The 12,620-nt window shown below is 44.3% G+C and overlaps 1 protein-coding gene across 1 annotated transcript in view; it reads right to left on the bottom strand.

Annotated features, from left to right (window-relative positions):
- Window positions 1-12,620, bottom strand: part of FOXO6 (forkhead box O6) — a 152,507-nt gene that overhangs the window by 82,172 nt on the left and 57,715 nt on the right. The window lies entirely within an intron of this gene.

Below are 12,620 nucleotides of genomic sequence, written 5' to 3'. Positions count from 1 at the left end.
AGCGTCCCTTGTTGCAGACAATCCAGGTTGAGGTCCTGTCATCCCTTGCATCACTGCTTTGTAACTAGCCCCTTCTCTGCCGCGTGGATTACCTATCCTTCGCACGGTGGTACCTGGAAAATGCAGTAACTCCAAGTTGGAATCTCTCCACAAAAATAGGGCATGCACATAATTGGAAGAGGAAAGAGGAGAACAAGAGATATATCTCTTTTTTTTTCCCCCTCAGACCTTGACATCACACCATTCTTCTGCCTGCCTAGAGTAGCTTGTCATTTTCCATTGCAAGCTATTATTGACAGCCAAAATACAGCTGTAAAGGCAATGAAAAATATCCGGTAATTGCTTAAGGGAATGTAAGATCGACCTCTGGTTATATGTGCTTTTGCAATCCACATCTCGGAGGTGATCCTGCCAATCTTTCCAGGAGGTCTCGTGGAATGAAATCCTTCCCCACCCTGATCTAGAATACCGTTTGAACTATTGCACAAAACTTTCCGTTAGAGGCAAACTGCAGCAGTGGAGAAAACAAACCAGGGCTCAAAGTAAGGGTTGAAGGGTTGAAGAATGCATCTTCGATCTCTAACAATGTGGGGCCTCCCAGAAAAAGCACACACACAAACACACACACACACACACACACACACACACACACAAAATAGATCTGAAAGGATTTCTCAATATCCCATTTTTTTCACCGTCTTTTGTTGCCCTTCCCTCTTTCAGAGTTGGCCTTGGACCTACAAAGTTGCCTTGGAGGTTGGCTGATTCTATGGGGCAGAGGTGGGTGAGCTTTTGCCCAGGGAAATCCATGACTTCAAAGCAGGCGATGGTCTGTTTCTCGGTTTGTATCAAATCAACAGAAAAATGGGTCAGGTTCGCTAATCAAAATCCTCCTCCAGTCATTATTGACCAATGAGCCCAGGGTATAGGGATTACAACTCCCAGCATTCCCAGCCACTATCGACTAAAATGTAAGTCACACCTACCTAAACTTAAGGTAACAGGTTAGAGAAGGTTGGATTAAGCCGTTCGTCCTATTCTGTTCTTCAATTGTTGGTTTAGTGTTTCCTGCGTCTACTGCATACGACTCTGTATGATTAAAAATCAGCTATGTTTTTATAAAAAGCATTTCTCAAGTCCCCTGGTATGTCACACTTCATAGTATTAATAGCAAACCCATACCTGCAACTATTTTAACCTATTAACTCTACTCCCACAGTAGAAAGGGTTGCCATGAATAATATGCGTGGATGCTTAAAGGAAAAGGTAAAGGTTCCCCTCGTATGTAGATGCTAGTCGTTCCTGACTCTAGGGGGCAGTGCTCATCTCCGTTTCAAAGCTGAAGAGCCAGCGCTGTCAGAAGACGTCTCTGTGGTTATGCGGCTGGCATGACTAAACGCCAAAGGCGCACAGAACACTCTTACCTTCCCACTAAAGGTGGTTCCTATTTTTCTATTTGCATTTTTACATGCTTTCGAGCTGCTACGTTGGTAGAAGCTGGGACAAGTAATGGGAGCTCATTCTGTTACACGGCACTAGGGATTCGAACCGTCAAACTGCCGACCTTTCTGATCAACAAGCTCAGCATCTTAGCCACTGTTAGTTCTTTGGAACTTGATTTGGGGAGAAGGGATGCATTTACCTATGTTATGGTATTTGCCTTCCATGTTTTAAGAAATACCATTTTTGAAATCAAGTATGTTGATTTAATAAAAGTGTTCCTGCTTTAACTGTTTTGAACCGAATTCAAAAGGCCCCTCCATCTTTAGAAAAAGACAGAGTTAATTTTTCTTCTTCTAAAGTTGGCATGATCGCACAAGTTATTCTGCTGGGGTGAAATCTTGGACAATCACAAATCCATCTCCCCTGCACTGTTATCTTCCCACCAAAGGTGGTTCCTGGCTTTTTTTTTTTTTTACTTGTATTTTTACATGCTTTTGAACTGCTAGGTTGGCAGAAGCTGGGACAAGTAACAGGAGCTCACTTCGTTACATGGCACTAGGGATTCGAACCGCCAGACTGCTGACCTTTCTGATCGACAAGCTCAGTGTCTTAGCCACTGTGTAACCCTTGCGTGGATGCTTAGGCATACCAAAACTATTGCTGAACTTTAACTGGCACCTCTCCAAAACCCTGGATTTTGACTTCTTCAGGTCATTTTGCAATTTTCCAAGCTTTCCATTTTGTAAGTCACTTTAAGAAAGCTTTTTCCAAGTCGTTTTGAGGGATCAAAGGAAGGACTCACTGGAGAAGAGCCTCATGCTGGGAATGATTGAGGGCAAAAGAAGAAGGGGATGACAGAGAATGAGGTGGCTGGATGGAGTCACCGAAGCAGTCGGCATGAGCTTAAATGGACCCCAGAGGATGGTAGAGGACAGGAAGGCCTGGAAGAACATTGTCCAAGGGGGTCACGATTGGTCGGACATGACTTTGCAACTAACAACAATAACAAAATTGGGCCATCTCATTATTTCAACATATTCTTCAAATCCAAGAAGCAGGAAAATTCAATTATCAGGTTAACTTTTTTTTGTGATCGCAGCCTGAGAATGATTATTTCTTACACTTACAATCACTTGAAAAGGAAAACGCATTATTACTGAATGGGGAAAAGGCTTAAACATTAAGATTTTCATCTGTTCCCACCAGAGGAAGAGGCAGCTGAGTGCTTTTAGTTAAACCGAAGGGAAGAACCGAAATTAAATTTAGCTTCAATTTGATAAGAATCTAAAATGTGCCTATTTCTTTAATGACGTTTTGGCTGCCATCCGATGGAATGTGGAAGGGTGTTTCAAGGCCCAGGGGTTACTTAAACTGCCTCCTTTCCATCTGTAGAGAGAAACCAGGACCTAAAATCATCCTGTCGTAATAAAAATGGAGCTCTCAAATTTCACACAATATTCTTCTGAAGATATAGGGAATATCAAGGCATGTGGAATAGAGCTATTGGACTGGCCTGCCAAAATCCAGACAACTACAGGTGGTCCTTGGTTTACAACAGTTCACTTACTGACCAGCGATGGGATTCCCTTACCTTCCCTACCGGTTCACAAATGTGAGCATGCTCACATGTACGATTTTCTTGCATGTGCCCCGTCTGCGCATGCGTACCGCCTTCTGTGCATTCGCAGTGCCCATGAATTATGGCGGGGTGGGTGGGCGGAGCCTCCTGCAGCCACCGCTACCGGTTCACCCAAACTGGAGAGAACTAGTTGAATACCACCTCTGTTACTGACCATTCAAAGTTACAATAGCACTGAAAAAAGTCACATATGACCATTTTTCACACTTAACAACCATTGCGGTATCCCCATAGTCATGTGATCAAAATTCAGACACTTGGTAACTGACTCATGGGACTTCCTGTACTAGATGACAATTGTCAATACTGCTTGGCCATCGAATGCCCTAAATTGAAGGATGGTTTCAGAAATGAATTGCAGAATCCAGTATTCTCACAGTCTATTATTCCGACTTAGCCACAGAAATCCTGGTTTGTTTGCTCCTTGTTTCAAAACCTTCATAAAATCAAGGCATTTTTGCAAGATCCAATCAGGGTCGGTGACAGGGACCAGAGGTTTACTCTTCCAAGTTTTCAGACTCGGGTTGGAGCCCATCTTCAGGGAACTTATCTATACTGGAATATGCATTCTGGGCTATTCTATGAGTCGTAGTTATGTGGTGCCTTCCTATTGGTTGATTGGTGTGTTGCTGGCCAGTGATTGGCTGTTGTTTCCTTGGGCTGCAAAGTCCTCAGCTCTTAAGCACCTGATAAGCTGGTGGTAAATCAGCACTCCTGTTGATTGACAAGGGGCCCATTTCTCTGGCTATCTTTGTCCCTGATCGGCCAACAATCTTAGTAGCTGCGAAATTGAATGGATGTCTTTGTTCATTGCAATGTGAGGCTACCCATGAATTTGGCTCTCCTCCCCTAACCTCTTGCTTGTGTTCTTGCAATCTGGTGCTTAGCTTCCTCCCGTCTGTAGCTCAGAAGAGTAAACCTGTAGTTCCAATGACCGACCCAGATTGGATCTTGCAACATTATCCTGGGACAAGCATATTTGCCTTCATTCGTCAAAGTGTTTTTGCTGAAGAGCTAACCAAGATTTTTTTAAAAGCCAACCTATTTGGAAAGCATCTCCTCTGAATTTCAGAGTGGGGATGGCGATCCACTTTTGCCTACTGTATTCTCATCATCAGCAGTAGCCTCGACCGTTCTTTGAAATTTTCAGCAAAGACAGTTTTTCCAAGACTATGTGTTTTTTTTTCCACTGGAGGTGCCAAATACTGGACTCAGAGGTGTTTGCGTAGCTGTAGAGCAAAGCTCCTTTTTTTTCAATCTGCCCATGTTCTTTGTTTCAAATTCTATTTGGGAGTTTTATTTTTTTGTAGTTTGGAATTGTTTAGCCGTATTTTCTTCTCTTGAAATATTGCTCGCTGCCTGAAAAGCCATTGCTCGACAGCTGGAATGGAATTATTTTAATAAGTGCACAAATAAATTTGAAAAAAGAGAAAACTTTTGCAACTTGGAGAAAAGAGATAGTAAGGCAAATATGATTTTCAGCTTCAAAGTTTTCAACAGGCTGATAAAAAACTAATGGTTTTATTATGAATTTGCCACACTATTCTAATTTATAAGATTATAGATTTCCACTTTTCACGTGGAATTTTTTTCTTTTCTTTTCACATAGGTTCTATTGTGTCACTTCAAAACTGTGATATCTACTTTCTTTTTAAATTATTTTTGATTTGATTTGATTTGATTAAACTTGTATGCCGCCCTATTCCCCGAGGGGACTCAGGGCGGCTAACAAACCAAATAGGGAAAGGGGGAGTACAAAAGACAAGAAGACAAAAACAAATACAAAACGAATTAAAAACACATCAACAGCCACAACCATTTGAGTGGGGTTGGGAACTCATCAGCCCCAGGCCTGCCGGAACAGCCAGGTTTTAATGGCTTTGCGGAAAGCCTGAAGGGTGGTGAGGGTCCGAATCTCCACGGGGAGATCGTTCCAGAGGGCCGGAGCAGCCACAGAGAAGGCCCTCCCCCGGGGGGTCGACAGTCAACACTGGCTATTTGATGGAATCCGGAGGAGGCCTAATCTGTGGGATCTAATTGGTCAAAGGGAGGTGATTGGCAGAAGGCGGTCTCTCAAGTACCCAGGTCCGATACCATGTAGGGCTTTAAAAGTAACGACTCGCACCTTGAAGCGCATCCGGAGACCAATGGGCAGCCAGTGCAGCTCGCGGAGGATAGGTGTAACGTGGGTGTACCGACGTACCGATGCCCTTTTATATTTTTTAATGCATTTCTCTATTTTGTAGCTGTTTTACTTATATAGTTTTTAATGAAACTATTGGAAAAAAATTATTATAGGTAGTTATTTCAGGGATGAAATTGTCTCTGCAAAAGAATATTTAAAAATAACCCTGTTCTTGACCACAATAAGGAAGGATTTTACTTTTGTCTTCTTGCAGGATATTTGTGACTGTCCCATCGAGTCCATGAGACTCAATTGCTTCTCATCCCATAATTGATCAAGTCTGATTCAATTTATCTTGGCCAAGATCAATCCAAATGAATTTGGTTCTGCGACTTGTTATGACAAACCTCGTTTTGAACTCAATTCCTAGACATATCCATCTATTTTGAAGCTAACGATACAGTGGTAATTCACTATCACCTTTTTTCCAACATGTCTTTTCTACAGCTGTGGGACTCCTGGTAGTCTACCATTCATGTACCAGCCATATTAGACTCTGCTTAGCTTTTGGAAATAAACCAAGATCAGCTACATTGCTGCCATCTAGCTGGGGCTTAATATTTCACTAATTTTAGTGTGTTCTAGTGATTCATTTTAAATTGATGTTTCTATCTTTGGTTCTGACTTTAAAAAAAAAAACAAATTAGCCTATTATCATTTTTTCTCTCTCACTGTCAATGCACTAACCTGGTGCCTTCCAGAACGTTTCCCACCACTCATTCACATAAAATAGGTAAAGTTTCCTTTTGCACGTATGTGTTACTCGTTACTGACTCTAGGGGGCGGTGCTCATCTCCGTTTCAAAACCAAAGAGCCAGCGCTGTCTGAAGACGTCTCCATGGTCATGTGGCGGGCATGACTAAATGCCGAAGGTGCACAGAACGCTGTTACCTTCCCACCAAAGGTGGTCCCCTATTTTTCTACTTGCATTTCTTACGTGCTTTTGAACTGCTAGGTTGGCAGAAGCTGAGCTAAGTAATGGGAGCTCATTGCGTTAAGCGGCGCTAGGGATTCGAACCGCCGACCTTCTGATTGACAAGCTCAGCGTCTTAGCCACTGAGCCATTCCATAACAAGAGTAAAAAAGTAGGTCACTCCCCTTCCTCGCGTAGTAAATTAAAGGGGACAAATTGTTTATCTAGATATTTCCCTGCCTCCCTCCAATATTTTCAGATAGGGGATTGCTAGGGAGTCTGATTGGATTTATCCAGCCAACATCTGCAAGTCACACTGGATTAGGGTAATCCTGTTAGAGAAAGCTCATCCATCCCAAAGATGAATTGCCCTGTAGTACAAAATGCAACGTAGTAGTTCTGTCCCATCAGAAGGAGGGGTACATCTGTTTCCTGCATTTAGGAATACAGTACTTCCAATCTAATCCAGCCACACGGTTAAAAACACGCTGCCTTGTTGGCTTTCTCGTGAAGTCTGATTTTTATTTTTCCTTTAAAAAAATTAATAAAATAAACCACGTTAACAATAAGCCTGAAAGATCAAGTATTTTGATCACGATCCATATTCCGGATAAGCTACCCTTGCTCGGAAAAAGGCAGAGGCCGGCCAATGATGACCCCAGTTGACCAGGTGGGACATCAGCCTTTGCTGCTGGCCGTCTGACCTAATGGGGACGCTGCTTCTCCAACCATTTTGTCCCAACTTCTTCAAGCCAAAGGAAACCTTCCACCGCCTGTTGCCAGAGGGAGGATTGGCTGGCTTGAATGAGGCTCATTATGCACACAATTAGGCATAGCGAAGCAGCACAGCCCCCCCCCCTCTAAACACAAGTATGCATATGTGTGCGCACACACACACACACCCCGGGGCTGAAAAGCCTCTCCCAGCCGGGGTCAGCGATGGTCTGCCAAGGAGATGGCTTCCTCCCAGCTCCACTGTGGAATGTTCCAAATAGCAGCGCAGTCCGGGCCAGGACACCCTGTGCTCATTTCATCCCGCGTGCTGCACCCGCCTGGCCTCCTCCTCCCCTTCAGGGTGAGCTGCCAGAGCTGTCACTCAGAAGACAGGAAGCTGCCTAGCTCAGGGAAAGCAATCACCACTTTGAACTCCGGCTAGGTCTCAGGCAGAAAAAGGGCTTATCTTTGTCCTTAGCAACCCAGGAAGTTGTGGGTAGATGACCCGGGTGGACATACCCTACGGAGCTATGGTTCGCTTTATTGGATCAGCCAGTTTGGTTTTAGTGGTTTTAAGGCGCCAGGCTAGAAATTGGGGGGAAACTATGAATTCTAGTTCTGTGTTCGGCATGAAAACTGGGTGGGTGACTTTGGCAAACTGACCAGGACATTGTGAGTTTGAGATTGTGAGCTTTAAATTCTGCCTCAGGCATGAAAGCCAGCTGGGTGACTTTGACCCAATCAGTAGGAGACTGGGAGTTCTAGTTACGCCTTAGGCATGAAAGCCAGTTGGGTGACTTTGGGCCAATCACCAGGAGACTGTGAGATCTAGTCCCACTTTAGGCATGAAAGCCAGCTGGGTGACTTTGACCCAATCACTAGGAGACTGGGAGTTCTAGTTACGCTTTAGGCATGAAAGCCAGTTGGGTGACTTTGGGCCAATTACCAGGAGACTGTGAGTTCTAGTCCCATCTTAGGAATGAAGGCTAACTGGATGACTTTGAGCCAATCACTCTCTCTCAACCCAACCCACTTCAAAAGCTTGTTGTGGAACATGAAGAAGTATTAGGTATGTTCATCACCTTATTTATAAAAGTGATAAAGGTGGGATTTTAAGAAATACACATAGCTGGGTCTCACAGCAGGTTAAGCTGCAACCTGTAGTTAAAGAAGTTGGTGCACTTAATACGTTAAACCAGAAATGGACTGCTTCTGCTGATTCGGAAGATGAGCAGTCTTTGCATGTCAAGGCTCTTCCCCACAAAATGGATGGGACAGAGCCCATTTCAAGGAAGTGATGGGTGACTTAAAGCATTTACTTAAAGATCTTACTTGGGGATACATCTAGGACATTCCAAAAACAACATAGAGCAGTGTTCCAGCTGGGGAATTCTGGGAGTTGAAGTCCATACATCTTCAAGCTACCACGGTTGAGGAAGTTTTCCAAGTATCGCTTTCCTCTGATAGGACTGAAACATCACATGGTCTTAGCTCACAGACTACCTTAAGCCCTTGTTTGTTTTAACCAGAGTTTGCTAAACAACTGTAGTGACACAGCCCCCATTAGTTCCTTCCTATCCGCCCATATTTTTTTCATGATTCCCTTCATGTGCCAAAGTTTGAATTAGACTAGATTCATTGCCCAGATGGACAACTAATAAATTTTTTAAAATAAATCCTTTCTGATTGAGTTCCAATGAGAGAAAAAATGCATCTGTGAACCATGCAGGAGACTCTAAACCATTTTTTGACAAAAGGCAGTCCAGTCTCTTCTTGAAAGCCTCCAGTGATGAAGCTCCCGCAACTTCTGAAGGCAACTTCTGTTCCATGGGTTGATTGTTCTCACAGCCAAAAAATTTCTCCTAATTTCTAGGTTGAATCTCTCCTTGATCAGTTTCCATCCATTATTCTTTGTCTGGCCTTTGGGTACTAGGTTTGAACCCCTCTTCTCTGTGGCAGCCCCTTAAATATTGGAACACTGATATCATATCTCCTCAGTCCTTCTCTTCACTGGACTAGCCATGCCCAGTTCCTGAAACAGGTGCATTTCCCCCAAGGCCACTTAACATGCCGTAGGCACAAATTCTTCCCATGGAGAAAATGAACCCAAAAAACAACTTTTGTTGGTATGGGTTATATTTATCAATATTTACTGTATTAAAAGTTAAAATGGATGCATTTGCTGCATTACCACCTATCAACATTGTTTGATGGAATTTTAATACTAGATTGTTTTCCAACACAAACTGGCAGATCGCTGAGAAGGTCCTGGGGAGGGGGGGGAGTGAGGTCTTAGTGGTTTCTTGGGGTCCTTCGAGTGTCCTTCGAGTGGTTTGCCTCAAAGTTTACTTTTTTCTCTCTCTCAAGATCAGCCAAGGGCAGTTCAGCATATTGACTGACATATGATCCCCCTGCTGGGGGTTCACAGGGGTTCGGGAGAACCTCTAACTAAGATTCTGTGCAGTTCGGAGAACCCCCAAATCTCACTCCTGGCTGGCCCAACCCACCCCGCCCCTACCAGAAGTCCCCACGCAATCCGTTTTGGATGCAGGTTAAGTGCAGGAGGCACGCGGAGGCTCAGGCGAGGGAGAAACGGGTTTACTGGAAGTTCCGGAATCTGGCAACGGGCCCGTTTCTGACTTCCAGTGGGCCTTCGGAGCCTGGGGAGGCCATTTTCGTCCTCCCAGAGGCTCTGAGGAAAGCCTCCAGAGCCTGGGGAAGGTAAAAACACCTCCCCTGCCGCCGTGGTGCAGGAGACCAACTAGGCCATGCCCATCTTGGCCACGCCCACCCAGCAACCAGGCAGAGAACCCCTTGCTAACATTTTTGAAGCCCACCCCTGCTCATAACTTGTATAAGAAGAAAAAGAGAAAAGGGGCTTTAAAATTATAGGACGGTGAGAGAGAAAAAGCAGAGAGACCCTCGGTCCCCGTGCTTCAAACCAGCCTTCCTTAATCCGACGACCCGCGTTGAGTTAGAGCCGAGGTGGCGCAGTGGTTAGAGTGCTCTCCTGCAGCCACTTCAGCTGACTGCTATCTGCAGTTCAGCAGTTCTAATCTCACCGGCTGAAGGTTGACTCAGCCTTCCATCCTTCCGAGGTGGGTGAAATGAGGACCCAGATTGTTGGGGGCGATATGCTGACTCTGTAAACCGCTTAGAGAGGGCTGAAAGCCCTATGAAGCGGTATATAAGTCTAACTGCTATTGCTATAGTTTCAGATGTACGTGGACTCCAGCGGCCAAAATTCCTACAGGGTGGGGGACCGAGTGACACGCAGGATACTGTAATTTTTCTTCCACTTGGGATGGAGAAAAGAGTCGTGGAAAACTTTCCTTCATTTTTCTTCATGAGCTGAAGCCCAATTTGAGCCGTGTGACGAGCCGGTTTTGCACACGTCTCAAAACCACAAAGAAGCAATCAACAAATGTTTGTGGATCGTAACATCAGCATTTGTGGACAAAGGGGGCTCTTTTTTTACACTTTTACATTTTGGGGGTCTGCGGGCCTCTCCCCTTTGCACTAAAATTCATGTGTACCATCGTAAACACACACACATTCACACACACGCACACACACACACACTTCTGTTGAAGTGAGCCGCAGTTCAGAAAGCATGGCGCTTTTTAATAGAAATCATTCGCTGGGAAAAGTGCTACGGGTTTTTCACTTTCTCTCTCTCACACACACACACACATACACGCACAAATTGTGATCTCAAGGACACCCTTCCTTTGACAATCCAGGCGGTTTCCATGCTGCAGCAACATCGCTTGGTGGCCCAGAACTGATTATTTCTTTTTTGATATACAAAGAATGACACACACACACACACACATGGACACACCACAACCATTTTTTTCCCCCAGCTTCTTTACTCTAATAGGCCTGGAAATCATGAACAGGCTCCCATGTCTTTCTCAATGCAACCTTCCAGAGGTGCTTTCCACACCCAGCATTTGGGCACCTCAAGAGTTAAGGCCCGAAGGAATCCATTCTTTGTCACAAAACCCTCTCTTCCGCCCCCCCCCCCCGCCCTCGCCCTCCCCATGCTGAGCTGCTTTCCAGCAGGGGAGGAAAGAGGTCCTTGCCTCCATCCGTCTAGCAGCTAAACCCCTGTCGCCATGGGGCATTAGCACCATTACTGCCGTCTGCTCCCCAGAGCAGAGTGAGTGGATCAAAGGGTTTTAGCTGCAGACGGCTGCTAGACAGAGCTGGAGTGTCTTCAAGGTAGTAGCCACTTGAGGTTACAAATGTACTTTTGGCCTGCAGCTCCCTCAAATCAAAATTTCTGCAGGGGCTTTATTCCTGTTAACCCATCACAGGCAGCACATTGAAGTCCCGGGTGAACGTAGGAAGGGGAGTGGAGCTAGTACTAAGAATCCAGCACGTACGGCTGTGCTCTGCTCCTCCTATCAGGTGTATATCAGCATCGTCATCTAAAATGCTAGCATTCGTGTAGGTTAATATAATGATAGTGCCACCAACATTAAGTGACAAATGGAGCACTGCATTGCCAGTAGAATAGAATGTACAATAGAATAGAGTTGGAAGGGACCTTGGAGGTCTTCTAGTCCAACCCCCTGCTTATGCAGGAAACCCTACACAACTTCAGACAAATGGTTATCCAACATCTTCTTAAAAACCTCCAGCGTTGGAACATTCACAACTTCTGGAGGCAAGCTGTTCCACTGATTAATTGCTCTCACTGTTAGGAAATTTCTCCTTAGTTCCAAGTTGCTTCTCTCCTTGATTAGTTTCCACCCATTGCTTTTTGTCCTGCCTGCAAGTGCTTTGGAGAATAGGTTGGCTCCCTCTTCTTTGTGGCAACCCCTGAGATATTGGAACTCATGTCTCCCCTGGTCCTTCTTTTCATTAAACTAGACATGCCCAGTTCCTGCAACTATTCTTCATATGTTTTAGTCTTCAGTCCCCTAATCATCTTTGTTGATCTTACATGCATTCTTTCCATATCTTTTTTACATCGTAGTGACCAAAACTGGATGAAGTATTCCAAGTGTGGCCTTACCAAGGCATTATAAAGTAGCATTAAGGCTTATGTGTCCACCAAGACACATACAGTTTGATCTATGCATGCCTGAAGACTTTTTCAATCTTTTGTATGCTATGTTCGTTTATTCCTGAATTGTTTTTTCCAAGCAGGTGTGCAGGTCAATGCAACACAACACTTATTTTAATTTAAACATGTGAAATATAGAATAATGTTGCCACCTATTTTTCTTTGTCCAAAATGAGACAAAACCAGAACAGCTTAGAAACACATTTTAATAGCTATGTGCTATTATTATTTTTTTCATGGTCAGGCACTCAGGAAGCAGGCACAGGTAATCCTCAACTCATGGCCATTTAATGATTCATTTAATAACCAAAGTTACAACAGTGCTGAAAAGCAATGACTTACATCCAGTCTTCGCACTAACGACCATTGCATGGTTATATGGGCACTTGGCATGTATTTATGATTGTGGCAGCATTCAGGGGTCATATGATCCCCATTTAGGACCTTCCCAGCTGGCCTCCAACAAGCAAATTCAATGGGGAATCTGGATTCAATTAATGATCATGTGATTTGTTTAATGACCAGAGTGTTTTGCTTAACGAGTTTGGCATAAAAAGTCATAAAGTCAGGGTGTGACCAGCTTGCTTAATAACAGTAGTTCAATCTCAGTTGTGATCATAAGTCAAGGTGATGTATCTCTGCATGCCAT

This window comes from Thamnophis sirtalis, unplaced genomic scaffold, assembly GCF_051295495.1.
Source record: "Thamnophis sirtalis isolate CommonGarterSnake01/CBP01778 unplaced genomic scaffold, rThaSir2_p1.2 scaffold_13, whole genome shotgun sequence".
NCBI lineage: Eukaryota > Metazoa > Chordata > Lepidosauria > Squamata > Natricidae > Thamnophis > Thamnophis sirtalis.
Note: the sequence above shows the minus strand (reverse complement) of the source record. Positions and strands in the feature narration are given on the sequence as shown.